Source organism: Lissotriton vulgaris, chromosome 4_1, assembly GCF_964263255.1.
Source record: "Lissotriton vulgaris chromosome 4_1, aLisVul1.2, whole genome shotgun sequence".
Taxonomy (NCBI): domain Eukaryota; kingdom Metazoa; phylum Chordata; class Amphibia; order Caudata; family Salamandridae; genus Lissotriton; species Lissotriton vulgaris.
Window position 1 is genome coordinate 406,592,634 of NC_141691.1, and position 12,786 is coordinate 406,605,419.

At 44.6% G+C, this 12,786-nt stretch overlaps 1 non-coding gene across 1 annotated transcript; it reads left to right on the plus strand.

The window, feature by feature from the left end:
- The first annotated feature begins 11,590 nt into the window (after positions 1-11,590).
- TRNAV-UAC (transfer RNA valine (anticodon UAC)) lies at positions 11,591-11,663 on the plus strand. Its single transcript has one exon. It is a non-coding gene; the product is annotated as a tRNA-Val (tRNA).
- Positions 11,664-12,786: the final 1,123 nt, after the last annotated feature.

A 12,786-nucleotide genomic window follows, 5' to 3' on the forward strand; every position in this document is an offset into this window, starting at 1 on the left:
AGCATAACTTGGGGTTATCATTTAATAAGTGCTCATTTTTGATTAGGAACAGGTAGAAACATCATGGTTGGACTCAAATGCATTCCAATTTAGAATCCTCTTTAATGGTAAAGTCGGGTTTTACATTACAGTTCTTAAAATACCACTTTTAGGAGGTTGGCATTTTTCTGCCCTAAACTTTCTGAGCCTTCTATGAGGTTCCAGCTGCCTGGGCTTGTGAATTGCTCCCTTATCAGGAGTGCACACTGTGCTCAGACATTAAACAACAGGACCTGGGTGTACCAGGGAAGGGAGGGTGGATGTATCCAGGCATGATCCTGAAGTTTTGAACTCTGCACACCGTACTTTGACACAATGGTTTAAACTTGGGCGCTGTGTCGGGCCTGCAATCCTTTTTCTTTTTGAAAATATAACTTTATTAATGCTTTTTATTACCGATTTTTCTTCCCAACCCTAACCCCACTCCCCACCCTCCCCCCACACAGTGAAATTACAAATGTTAAGGAACGGGGATCCATTGGCAATCAATTATACAATTCATTTGAAACTAGAACAAAAAAAGAGTAATAAATACATAGACTTTTCAATAATTCATTAGATAATAAATTATACAGATCTATAAAGTGCATGTGCAGTTTATCCATTCTTTTGCTTTACCCAAATAGAACGGTGACTCCATATTTTTAAGCCTTTTTTCCGTGCCCTAAGGCCTTTCCTAGCATATATGGATGTTTCCAAATTATATACTTATAACAGCCGGGCCAACCATTGCTAAACAAGGGGGAGGGGGTCTGGGTCTAATCATGCCGATGAGATGCATAACCTGAATATGGTCATTGCAATACTTTTTTTTTTTAACTCCCTCCTTGGTGCTACCATTCTCTTTGTTTCTTAAAAACTCACCAATTTGTTCTATTTCCAAAGAGAGAGAATTACAGGTTGCAAACATATGTACTATGTCTGCCCTTTGTAGGGCTCAACGGGGACAACGCGTCCCCTTCCCTTCTCCCCACTTTGCAATTCGGTATGGCGTATAATATAAAAAGAAACAAGTTTTATAAAACTGAACCTGCAATTTGGCCGACATCATAGCATCCTGAGCTACTAAAATGGCTTGCTGAAACACACTATCGGTAATATCCAGCTTAGTTTGCCACTTTTCAGAATATTTCTCCATATCATCCTTCATTAAGTTATTCAAAGAGTGGTATGTAATACCTATAGGTTGGGGAATTGTGTTTATTAATTTCTCTATAAGTTCATTTTTAACCATTTCCCTGCCCTCCCCATTCTTCAATAGAAAATCCCTTATTTGGATAATTAAAAAAATTCTCTATGGGTGAGATTAAACTTTGTTTTAAGTTCATCATAGGAATCAAAGCCCGAAGATTAATAAAAGCACCCTATTTTATCAATCCTACCCCTCAGCCTGTGGGTCATCCATGAGTTATTAAAAATCTCAGGTAAATTCCCCTTACCCTGAGGAGGAATGTAAAACTTAAGCCTACCAATTCCTAATAACCAACTAATAGGAATCCACGTTTTATAAGCGGTCATAAGAGTCTTAAACCGCACCCTTTTGTAGTTCCCCAACTCTAGCTGACGCCATAAACATCTCTAGGCTTTGACCCCAATTCATAATTCATATGGAGAAAGACACCTCTGTGATTCACCGCCAGGATGTTCCTTTAAAAGTGCTGTGTAATGCACTAGGGAGGTAGCCCAGTCTTATAGCCTCAGGTTAGGAAGCGCTAGTCCTCCACGCTCTTTAGGGAGCGACAAGAGTTTAAAAGATCTTCTTGGTTTGGAGTAGGCCCAAATAAATTGCGAGAATATATTTTCAAATTTTTTTAAATCTTGATTGAAAAAGAAGAGGGGAATGGCTCTCATGAAGTATAAAATCTTAGGAAAATAAACCATTTAAATTAAATTACATCTGCCCACCAGTGTTAAATGTAAATGGTCCAGCTTCCTCAATGTGTATCTACTTTTTTCCGCTACTGGTGTTAGATTTTCATTTACAATGGCGTCCAGATCAGCCCTAATTGTGACCCCTAGATAAACTGCACTCTCCACCACTGTCGATTATTGTGGCTTGCTCATTAATGATAATCTGTTTTTTCTCTTATTCAAAGAGTATCCTGAGAGCGCCCCAAAAATTGCTGCTTCTTCTAGTGCTTTTATTGCTTGCTCAGGATTAGGGGTGGCCACAGCCACATCATCGGCATAAGCCAAGACTCTAATACTATACCCTTCTACTATCCAGGGACATATACTTGGGTTTAAGTCCAGCTTTTTTAAGAATGGATCAATGTATAATGCCAAAAGTAGTGGAGAGCACTGGCACCCCTGCCTCTACCCCTTGTAATTTTCAGTTGTCTGGATAATTTCCCATTAATACACACTCTGGCAACTGGGTTAACATATAGTGCTTTAAATGCCCTAATGAAGTTTGGACGTATCCGCTTTCCTTTCATTGTATCCCAGAGGAAGTGCCAGGAGACCCTATAAAAAGCTTTTTCTGCATCTAGTATGATAACATCCATAAGATCCCCCGACACCTGCCTTGCATCTAGCATTGTAATAATCTTTCTAATATGTTCTATCGTACCCCTCCCCGGGATAAATCCATGCTGCCACTCTACTACCATCTTATCAATTATTTGGGATAATCGGGAGGCTAAGATCTTTGAATACATTTTTGTGTCATAATTGATTAATGTAATTGTGCGGGAAGAGTCCAATTCCTCTACGAGCTTAATGTTTTGGGGAAAAACAATAATTTTTGCTTCTGCCTAGGATTCCGGTAGAGTATGCCCCTCAAAAGTTTGCATAAACAGATTCGTCATAATCTCTTTTACCTGCTAAGCAAAGATCTTATAAAATTCTGAGGGTATTAAATCTGGCCCAGCAGCTTTCCCATCAGATAAGCTCGAGAGTGCCACTAGCATCTCCTCCCATGTCAGGGGCACATCGAGATGTTCTTACTCCTCCTTTATCAGTAATGCTGCAGGCGTCGGATTTAGATAGCGATTAATTAAATACTGCTTTTGGGAACCTGACCCCTCTAATTCCTCCAAGTACAGAGATTGATAATATTCCTGAAAGGCCACTCGAATCTCTTTTGGATCAGAAATCACGCCCAGAACTGGGTCTCTAATATTAATATTCTTGTTGTAGATGTATCCCTGCCGCATTCGTATTGCCAGTTGATGTCCTATTTCCTCACTGTTCTCATATATTTTTTCTTTATGGATAGAAAGTCTATCCGCAGATTTCTTCATGATAACTTCATCATTTGCGTCTTTAGCTAACGCTACCTTGATTTGCACATCTTCTACACCCTTTCCTGACTGTACTGCCACAACAAGATTTTCCTCAGATGGTGCTAACCTCACATAGATATCTTCCATCATGCGTTTTTCAGCTTTACCCCTATTTAAGGAGAATTGTATAGTCCCCCCACCCCCTCTCCCGATACCAACTTTCGTGGGATCCCAGACAGTGATTAGAAAGCAGTTCCTACATTCTCCCTCAAGAACTCCGGTATCAATTCTCTTATATGCATCCTATATTCTTCATCAAGCAAAAGAGCTCTCTCGAATGTCCATGCAGTAGCTTTTGGAGCCATTCCCATCCAGCCATTTTCAACACCAGTGGATCGTGGTCAGCTAAGAAGCTAGGGTATCTGTCAATCTTACACATGTGCTGCAGCGACATTAACACAAACAATAATCTAATATACCATGTTTAAGATGAGGGCAGAATAAAATGTAAAGCTGTGTTCTAGTGGCCTTATCTTGGCCAGACATCAATCAATCCAGGTGTGCTAAATATATTTAACATTGATTGGAATATTTTAGGTTTCCTCCCTACATGTTCTGGATTCACATCCCAGTTATTTGGTAGATTGATATTAAAATCCCCCCAGAGAATAATGGGTAATAGCCAATGTGCTAGCTCATTAGTCAGCCAATTAACACCATCGATGCTAGTGTTATTTTACTCCTGTGCTGATCTTTGATAATTCCCATTGTTCATGACGAGCTCAGCTCGTCATAAGTGTATGGAGGTGTACATCATGACGAGCTGAGCTCGTCATGAGCGTCGAAGGAGTTAAAGACCCCTGGGTCATCCACTATAGACCCATATACTGAGCAAGGTTTGAAAGTAGAGATCCCCGTAAGGCTGTACCTGGTGATCACCCATCTCCCCATCGAATCTGTACGAGCTTGATGAAATTGTAATTTATTATGTCGGGCTAAAATAGCTAGAACTCACGTATGTGTCCCTTGTTTTGATGCCCCCCCCCCAGTCTGTAGCCTAATTTCTTCAAGAGACTTATTCTTTATTCTTCTATATGGACTTCTTGCAGGCAGATGGTGTCTGCAAGCAGCACCTGTAGCCCCTGATAAACCCATTGTCTATTTTGGGCATCATTTAGTCCACATATATTAAGAGTGGCAATACACAATTTCCCCAAAACTGTCATCTGGGCAGCCATAATATGTTATGTCCTCTACAAGACCTGTACCGCATAAGGCGAGCACACTCCCCGAACTGCCAAGGATACTCTACTCCCCACATCTAAACCTACCCTTCTGTGTGGTGCCGCCACCCACCCTCCCTTCCCTCCCTCCCCCCCCACAAAACAAGCAATCAGTGATAAGTACTCAATCCACTACCCACAACACCCCAATCTCCGAATCCATGTGAAAATATAAAAAAACTTTCTTTTACCACCCACACCTCCTTTTGCCCTTAGCCTTGGCCGGTACCCCTCCAGTGATACATTAACAATCAATAACAAGCACCATTCTAAGGATCATTTAGACCTGCTACCACTACTCCCCAGGTTAAGTTCTGACAGCTATTCCTGGGCTTGTATTTTGGAGGTGAAGCTACAGGCATGTCCTTTAAAAATTATCTTTAACTTATCCGGGTTTTGAAGATAACACTCTGCCCCCATTTTATTTAAAGGATTGATTAACTGTCGGAGACGCCATCTTTGCTCCACAGTAGCATGTGCAAAATCAGATTTGGTTAAAAATGACACCCCTATAAATACTTTTTGGGCATTTGGATGGGCCATATCATAAATAATTTGCTTCACAAAAAAATTGCCAAAGTAGACAAACATAGCCCTAGGCTTTTCAGTCTCGCTCTGTGGATGTTTTTTACCATTAGTGGGAACTGGTGGGCACGTTGGATTTCAGAGTCCCAGTCTTATTTGCCTTGATCCGGGATGGCACCACTCAGTAAGTTCACCATAAAGTCCCTGGGGTTTCCACCCCCCACCCCTCCAGGGATCCCCAGAAAGCGCAAGTTATTCCACTTTGGCGGTTTTTCTGGTCCTCCATGTTGAGCATAACATAGGCTAAAGCAGGGCACTAGGACGCATTATGTGCTTTCAAGGTTTCTACTTCTGCTTCCAGGGACTTTGTTCGACCTTCCACTGTTGTCAACCGATCTGCGATTTCTCCACGGGTTTTGTTTGATTTCCGCATCCACCCCTGCAGTTTCTTAAAGGCGATCCTAGCATGGCGGCTTTCGCTCTGATTTTCTTCTTTCATTTGCTTAATAGTTTAAAAAAATAGTTGTGATGGTTCTTGGCTCTCCATAGACATTCCTATGTCTCTTTTATCAGTATCGTTATCACTAGGACCAAGCTCTTGAACTGTTAAATGAGCATTAGAATAATCCCATTTCAATTTTTGCCTACTATTCCCAGAGATGCGCTCTCTCTTTTTTTTGGTTTTTCTCTTTGAGGCCTTCTTCTTTTGCGTTAGCTGCAGGTCATCCGACAAAATACTGCTATTCGAAGCCGAGGTACCCTCGTTACTTAATGATAAGCTCTCTTGCTTGGAGTAATCCAAGCTGTCTGTTACCGAGAACATTCCCCGCAGCACGTCAGGGGAGAGGGCCCCCAGCCGTACACCGACTGTTTTTCCTGTGTGCCCGAACAGCTGTTTTTGTTTTCACTGTGCTTGTGATGTCCTTCTCCACCTCCCCTCTGGTTGTTCCTGGGACTGAAGTAATGGTATCATCCAGAGTCAAATTCTGGGTTTCACCGCATTGGCCATTTCCTATAGCAGCTATTTTAGGATGAATCTTTCTGTTTTCGCCAATATTCTTACAATCTTGCCCTCTAACTATTACTCCAGGAGTTCCACAGTTTGCGTTACCCTTCTTCCCAGCATTAGAGGGGTCATTAGCTGCTTCTGAGAGAGATTGCTTCCTTTTTTAACCTCTGCTGCAAGGGGAAGCGAGAATAGAGATTTATTTGGTGGTTGCAAAGGCCCACCTGCTGCTGCTCTGAGTTCTGGAGAGTCCTTGATAGTTGCTTTTTGCCTCCTCCGGGCTCCTGTCTGGGCTTGCCAGAACACTCCCACTGCTTCACTTCCTTACTTGTCGGAAGCAGCTGACAGCGGGTTGCACACACCTGCTGCAGATCCCGCAGACGCTGGGCCAACAGCCTGCGATTTTCTGGCTTTTCCTCCTCAACCCATCCAGCTCTCCTCGGGACCCTCTCCACCACTCCAGTGTGGCCCCTCTCCGGCACCGGGTAGTAACCGAGAGAGGCCTCAAAATCCAACTACAATCCAGTGGGCCAACTCCGCGCAGCTACTGAGCAGATGCCGAAATCTCCAGCTGGACAGGCGTACGCTCACAGACCATGGAAATAGCGGGCGGCTTGAACAGTCAGGTTAAGTAGACGCCATCTTTGTGCCTTCCGCTGTATTGTGCCGCACTCCAATGCCTTAACGAGAGACTTTGTCTCAGTCTAGTGCAACCAGATACCCGCAGTTAGCGTTTTCTGCTAGTTGGCACTATTTTAACTTAAGCCTTTAAAATTGTATATCTCTGGTTCTACTGATTGTGGATTTTGTATTGGCCTTCTAATATGTAACCGCTGATGCTGAGGCTTTACCCAATGTCACGGCTTTGAGTAGAGGGTTTGTTCCGCTCGGGTTCCCTGGGGCACTATGCTGCTTTGAGGATGTATGTTTGCCCATTTGTGGGGAATCTACAGACGGAATTTGTTTCTGTACAGCTGTTACAGGACTATTATTGGAATGCACCTTGATAAGAGCTTTTACAGAGAAGAAGTTATCCCTTGTTCAAAACGATTATGGTTAGATCTTTTAGCCTTTCAATCACTGGTAAGATGAGAGACTTCATAGTTTGCTCAATATGGGCAATGAGGGGGATTTCTTCCACAGCATTGGGAGGGGGCGCTATATTTGACCTAGTCTTATTTGGCAGAGTGGTATTACCGCTAACTAATCCACTACTTGCTGAGGTATTAGGGAATTTTTCCGAAAGAGTCTCTATTGTTTCCCAGAGGCCTTCATTAGTTTATAGACCTGTATCCTTAGTTTTAGTGGGTACAGCATTAGCTGCATTGCTGTCAATATTCTTGCCCTTTGTTATGCTGTGTTTAGCAGATACTTTCTTTTGTTTGTATCCCCAGCTAACCCCTTGCAGCTTTTTGCAGTTGGGCGATCCTTAATGGCATATTTGGACTTGCACCTAGCCAGCTGCCCTCTGGTTGTTACGCATGGGCTATCAATATCTATACTTAGCCGTGAGCCCGAAACCGAGTTGGTATTTGCTGGCGTATTGCAGCCCCCGTTGTCATGTGGAACCTCTATCTGGGATGGAAGATCGGCAAAGGCCTCGTTTTGAAATATAGGAGAGGTCAGCAATAGTCTTGCAGCGGTAGTAGGGGGGATCTCAGGAGATGTATTATCCGCCATAGGGGCTGTGTCCTGGGATATCAAGATGTGGCCACCACTTGGAAGAGCAGCAAAGGACGGTGCCAATATCGAGTCCTGAGAATGAATGGAGAACATCGATTTATTGGCAGAGGGTAAGGGAGGAACAGCACCAACAGGGAGCGAAAGGCGGCGCTCTGTGCTCTCTATAGGATTGCCACCACCCCAATGGTTTTCTGCAGCATGCGATCTATTACTGTCAGGCTAGAAAGGTGGAGTTTCGCATCCTCTTTGTGCTTTAGAACAGGATTAGCAGCAGGCATTGCGGGGTTGCGCCTCACCATTTTTTACCAATATAGATACCAGGGTAGCAAGTAAGGGCACAAATGCTATGCGATCAACAGGTGCTAATACTAATGCTAACAAAAACCACACATATGAGACCACGATAGAAACAATGGAAACTAGCATTCGCTGCACATCGTTTAAATATCTTTAAAGCTTTTCTTAAGCTGATAATAGATATACAACGGCCAGACCAAGAAAAACAAATACCCAAAGCAGTAATGCACAAAGCCAAGCGGGGGGGCCCAGCCCAGCCTCGCCCAGCCACTAACGGTCACAAACCGTCCCGCCCTTGTCCCGGGCTTCTCCCGGGACGCTCCTGCACAGCGGGGGCCTGGGTCGATTAAGTAGAATGCGCAGTGTCCTGTGGGGGCGGGGCTGAGCGGCGAACGCGGACCAGGTGTTGTAGGTCACGCAGGGACTCCTGGTAGATTGAGTCCCTGCAGCGTTCAGTGCAGCCCGCTCAGTGCCCTTCTCGGCCTGCAGCACAATGATGAGAAAAAAACTAGCAGCACCTTACCAGAGTCCAGAAGTACGAAGCGGCACCCGCGCAGCGGGTGCGGCAAGGCGTAGGCACAGTCCTCCACAGATGACCTCCAACAACAGGGCTCCTCCTCGAGCGGCAATAGAGTCAGTTACCCTGAAGAATGGAAAAACACAGGGATTTAAGGTGCGCGGTGTCCTGTGGGCGGGGCTGAGCGGCGAACGCGGACCAGGTGTTGCAGGTCACGCAGGGACTCCTGGTAGATGGAGTCCCTGCAGCGTTCAGCGCAGCCCGCTAAGTGCCCTTCTCGGCACGCAGCACAATGATGAGAACACCACTGGCAGCACCTCCCCAGAGTCCAGAAGTACGAAACTGCACCCGCGCAGCGGGTGCGGCAAGGCGTAGGCTCAGTCCTCCACAGATGACCTCCAACAACAGGGCTTCTCCTCGAGCGGCAATAGAGTCAGTTGTATTGTTTTTGTCTGATTATTTATTAAATTGTACTCTGTGCTTCTAAATCGGTTTGGGGTTTTCATTGTGTTTTCACTTTATTCGTTTGTGTGCTGCATAAATGCTAAACAGAGCTTTTAAGTGAATCCTGACTGCTTTTGAACCAATCTACTAGAAAGTTGAGCACAGGTCAATTTAGTGAGGTTTGTGGTTCACCCTGACAAGGATTGTGGTGGTTGCTTGAGTAGAGTTTCACGGCCCAATCCCAATTTCCCACACTCCCTCTTTCTAGTTTCAGAATGTTGGCAGGAAACCATGGTGTTGATTTCCCTCGGGTGCAATAATGACTGCATCTGATAGTGGCCAACTCCTGAGGCACAGAGAAAGGTAAATGTTCAATGAAAGCCAAAGAATACTACTAAAACACAGAGGGGCATATGTACAAGCCCCTATCACTGCGGGAACGTCGCTTTTTCTGACATTCCTGTGGCAATAGGGGCTTCACCTTATTTACAAGGCAGCATTAACCCTGCCTTGTAAATAAGGCCCCCTTTCACGCTATGCTTAGCGTGAAAGGTGGGGAAAGTGGGTGTTGCGGTGGGCGTTCCGCTGCAACACCCATTGATTTTGAGACAGGCCCTATTTACAAGGGGGTGTAAATAGGAGGCAGCGCCAAAATTAAGTCGAGGGAAACCTGATCTTAACTTGGCGAAATGAGAAGAAATGCTTTATATCTCCTCGTTTTTACTTTGTCCATGTGTGCTGCCTTGTGCAGCACACATAGAAAAAGCAAAACACCTTGGATTGTTTATGTGTAGGAAGGTGTCCCTTCCTGCACATAAACAATCTTTAAAAAAAAAGACATTTTGTAACTTCCATGTGTGCTGCGTTAAGCAGAACACATAGAAGTGACAACGCGGCATTTAAAGATTGTTTATGCATAGGACTGACATCTTTTTTTTTAAACTTTTTTTTGTAATGTGTAAGTATGTAACTGTCCTCATGTAATGTACTTGCTTCTATTGTGAAGCGCTCTCACACCTTTGGGTAAAGTTTGCACAATATAAAATTGCATTTAATAAATAAATAGGACGGGACGCCTTCTTACACGTAAATAATCTTCCCCTGCACGCAGACACCCTTGCACTATGGTGCAAGGGTGCCTGCGTTGGCGTTAAGCTGCTAAACTTCGCACCAGCGCAGGGGGAAAACGCAGGGCTGCACCATATTCTTGCAAATATGGTGCAGCCTTGTATTTCTTAAGTGGCGGAGTGAGACGTTAAGCGATGATGGTTAACGCCTCACTCCTCCACTTCTTTGAACATCTGACCCATAGTTTCATCAGATACTAGGTTCTCGCTGTGGCTGGAATTCACAAAAGGAAAACAAGTGGCGCCCGTTGCTCCCACACAAGGTTGTAAGAAAATCCGCCCTTCCGTTAAGAATAATCACGTGAAACAAATTTGTAAGGTACGACTAACAGTAAAATTTTATTTGATCCAGACCTCAACTAGGTACGCCTAGTTAAACGTAATGCCAATTAAACGGTTTCGAGAAAAGTGGGAATAACGGTCCACCAATATAAAGAAGCCAACGTTTGTTAGCCCTCATCCGCTGTGGTTCTCTCCGCAAGGGAACCAGAAGACATCGAATTTATCCAAGAAAAGAAAAGCGAATGTCTGCGGAGCCAAGTTCTAAGCGCAGCAGCAAGATAAAGGACATGACGAACACCGCGTCACGCCCACAACAGACCCCTCCCTGCAGCACGCGCACTGAGAAATATCCAGCCTCCCTCTCCAGTTTGGGTGGGCAGAAACTTGCTGCACCTGCGGGCGATGCTTTAAACACTAGACCGCATTTGAACACTTGAAGAAAACATTTGGAGACCTTGCGTTGACCACATTAGGTGTGGAAAACTCAACAGAAGTAACCGCTACTTAAAGCCTCTGGGCGAATTATGGGACACTGAATTTAGCGTCACGATGACGTCATGCCTGTCCAAGGCACATCCACAAGAAGGACGCCGTTTTGTAGGTCGTATAATTTAATATAGTGTATGTTATAGGGTTTCGTTTTGATGGCATGGACATTGAAAAGGGACTATCGTGTCATAGTCTTTTAAACCTTGCAAATGCGGTGACCAAGTAGGAAGGGGCTGTATAACTGTTTCAGTGGAGCTTTCGCTGGAATGCACGGCTTGTATTGGTTATTTCATTAGAGTGCAAGCCTTTTATTGGTTCTTTTATTAGAAGAGGCTTTCGATTCTCCTGGGCTTAGGGTTGCCAGTTTCTCTGTATTGTGCAAAATGTATAAATAAGTGAACGCTCCTTAATTGAAAAAGGTGCTGATTGCTTAAAAATGTGCGTTAGGAAGGCAAAATGTCGTAAAACAATATTTTTGTTGAGCTGAAATGGCAAATCCCCACTTGAGCGTAATTTAGAAGACCACTGTGCGAGATGACAAGTTGTGTTTGTAACGAGTTGAGGGGCATATGAGCATGCCAGATGTAATACGAATGTTATATGGTTAACACGTTGTCGTCCTGTAGACTCTTAAGTTATATATACTCTACTGGAGAGGAGGCGTGCACGTCGGTTTCATAGTGTAGCGGTTATCACGTCTGCTTTACACGCAGAAGGTCCTGGGTTCGAGCCCCAGTGAAACCAGCTCTTTATTGTTTTCTGTTTTTTTGCGGAGAGGAGAGGTTTAGTTGCACGTGCCTTAGTGCCAGATGCAGGTTAAATGTAAAAGACCAATTTGGCATTTTAAGCTTAGTTCATACTTGCCAACATTTTATGCGATATAGAATAGAGATTTAGATAAAAACTGGGCATGGTCACGTGCAACTTTGAATCGAAGAGGAGTCAATTTGAAATACTCCGTGCACAAGAGACAGTTGTTACGGACTTATGTTATATGGCTTTTAATTTACATCTCTTAAAATAAAAACGGAATCGTGTGCAAAATATAAATGCCTACATTTTACATGTACTGTAACTGGCTGTTTGAGAAAAGGTTTTCATTGCCTTATACCACGAAGTAATCCCCTGGGCTAAATCATAGGTAGCGGTGCCTGTAGGTATGCGCCTTCGGTGTTTACATTTATTTAATTAAACCCAAAATGTATGTGAGTTAACCTTTGTTTTCTGACACTACATCTGGGAAATAGCGAGCAGGGCTTGCCATGGACATCATTTGCAGAAAGTGAGGGGGTCCTAGCTGTGATCTCAAGCTTGCTTCCTGCTACCTACTTCCTTTGCGACCCCTGGCCTCGGAGGTGTTGTGAAGTCAGCATACCAGTAGTTGGGTGTGGGCGGAGCCAGGGGGTCAGAGGAAGAGGAGGAGCGGACTTAGGAAGTGAGCAGTTAGAGTAGGGACACCGAGTAAGCAGGCTGTACTAAATAAAGCTCTTGAACCTAAAATCAAGGTGTTTGTGATTATTGGTAGCTGGACGCTACAGCTGGCGACGAGGGTGGGATCTGGCACATCTGCCACCCACAGAACCCTGAAGGAGTGCCCTGTCCCGAGCAGCGTGAGAAAAGGAAGAAACGCTGCCGTGGGAAGCGAGGCTGCAGCCTAGATTGAGAGGCCAGCAGCACATGCCCTGCTCCACAGTTAGGCCACTGTGTAGAGCACAGAAGGAGCGGAAAACAAGAAGCGCTGGAGCACTGAGAAGAGGTGCGTCCGATCGCGCCAAAAACGCGACTCACCCCCAATGCGTGCAAGTTGGCACGCGCTGAACGAGCAGAGGTCGGGAGCTCACCCCGACTCTGCCTACCGCAATAATCC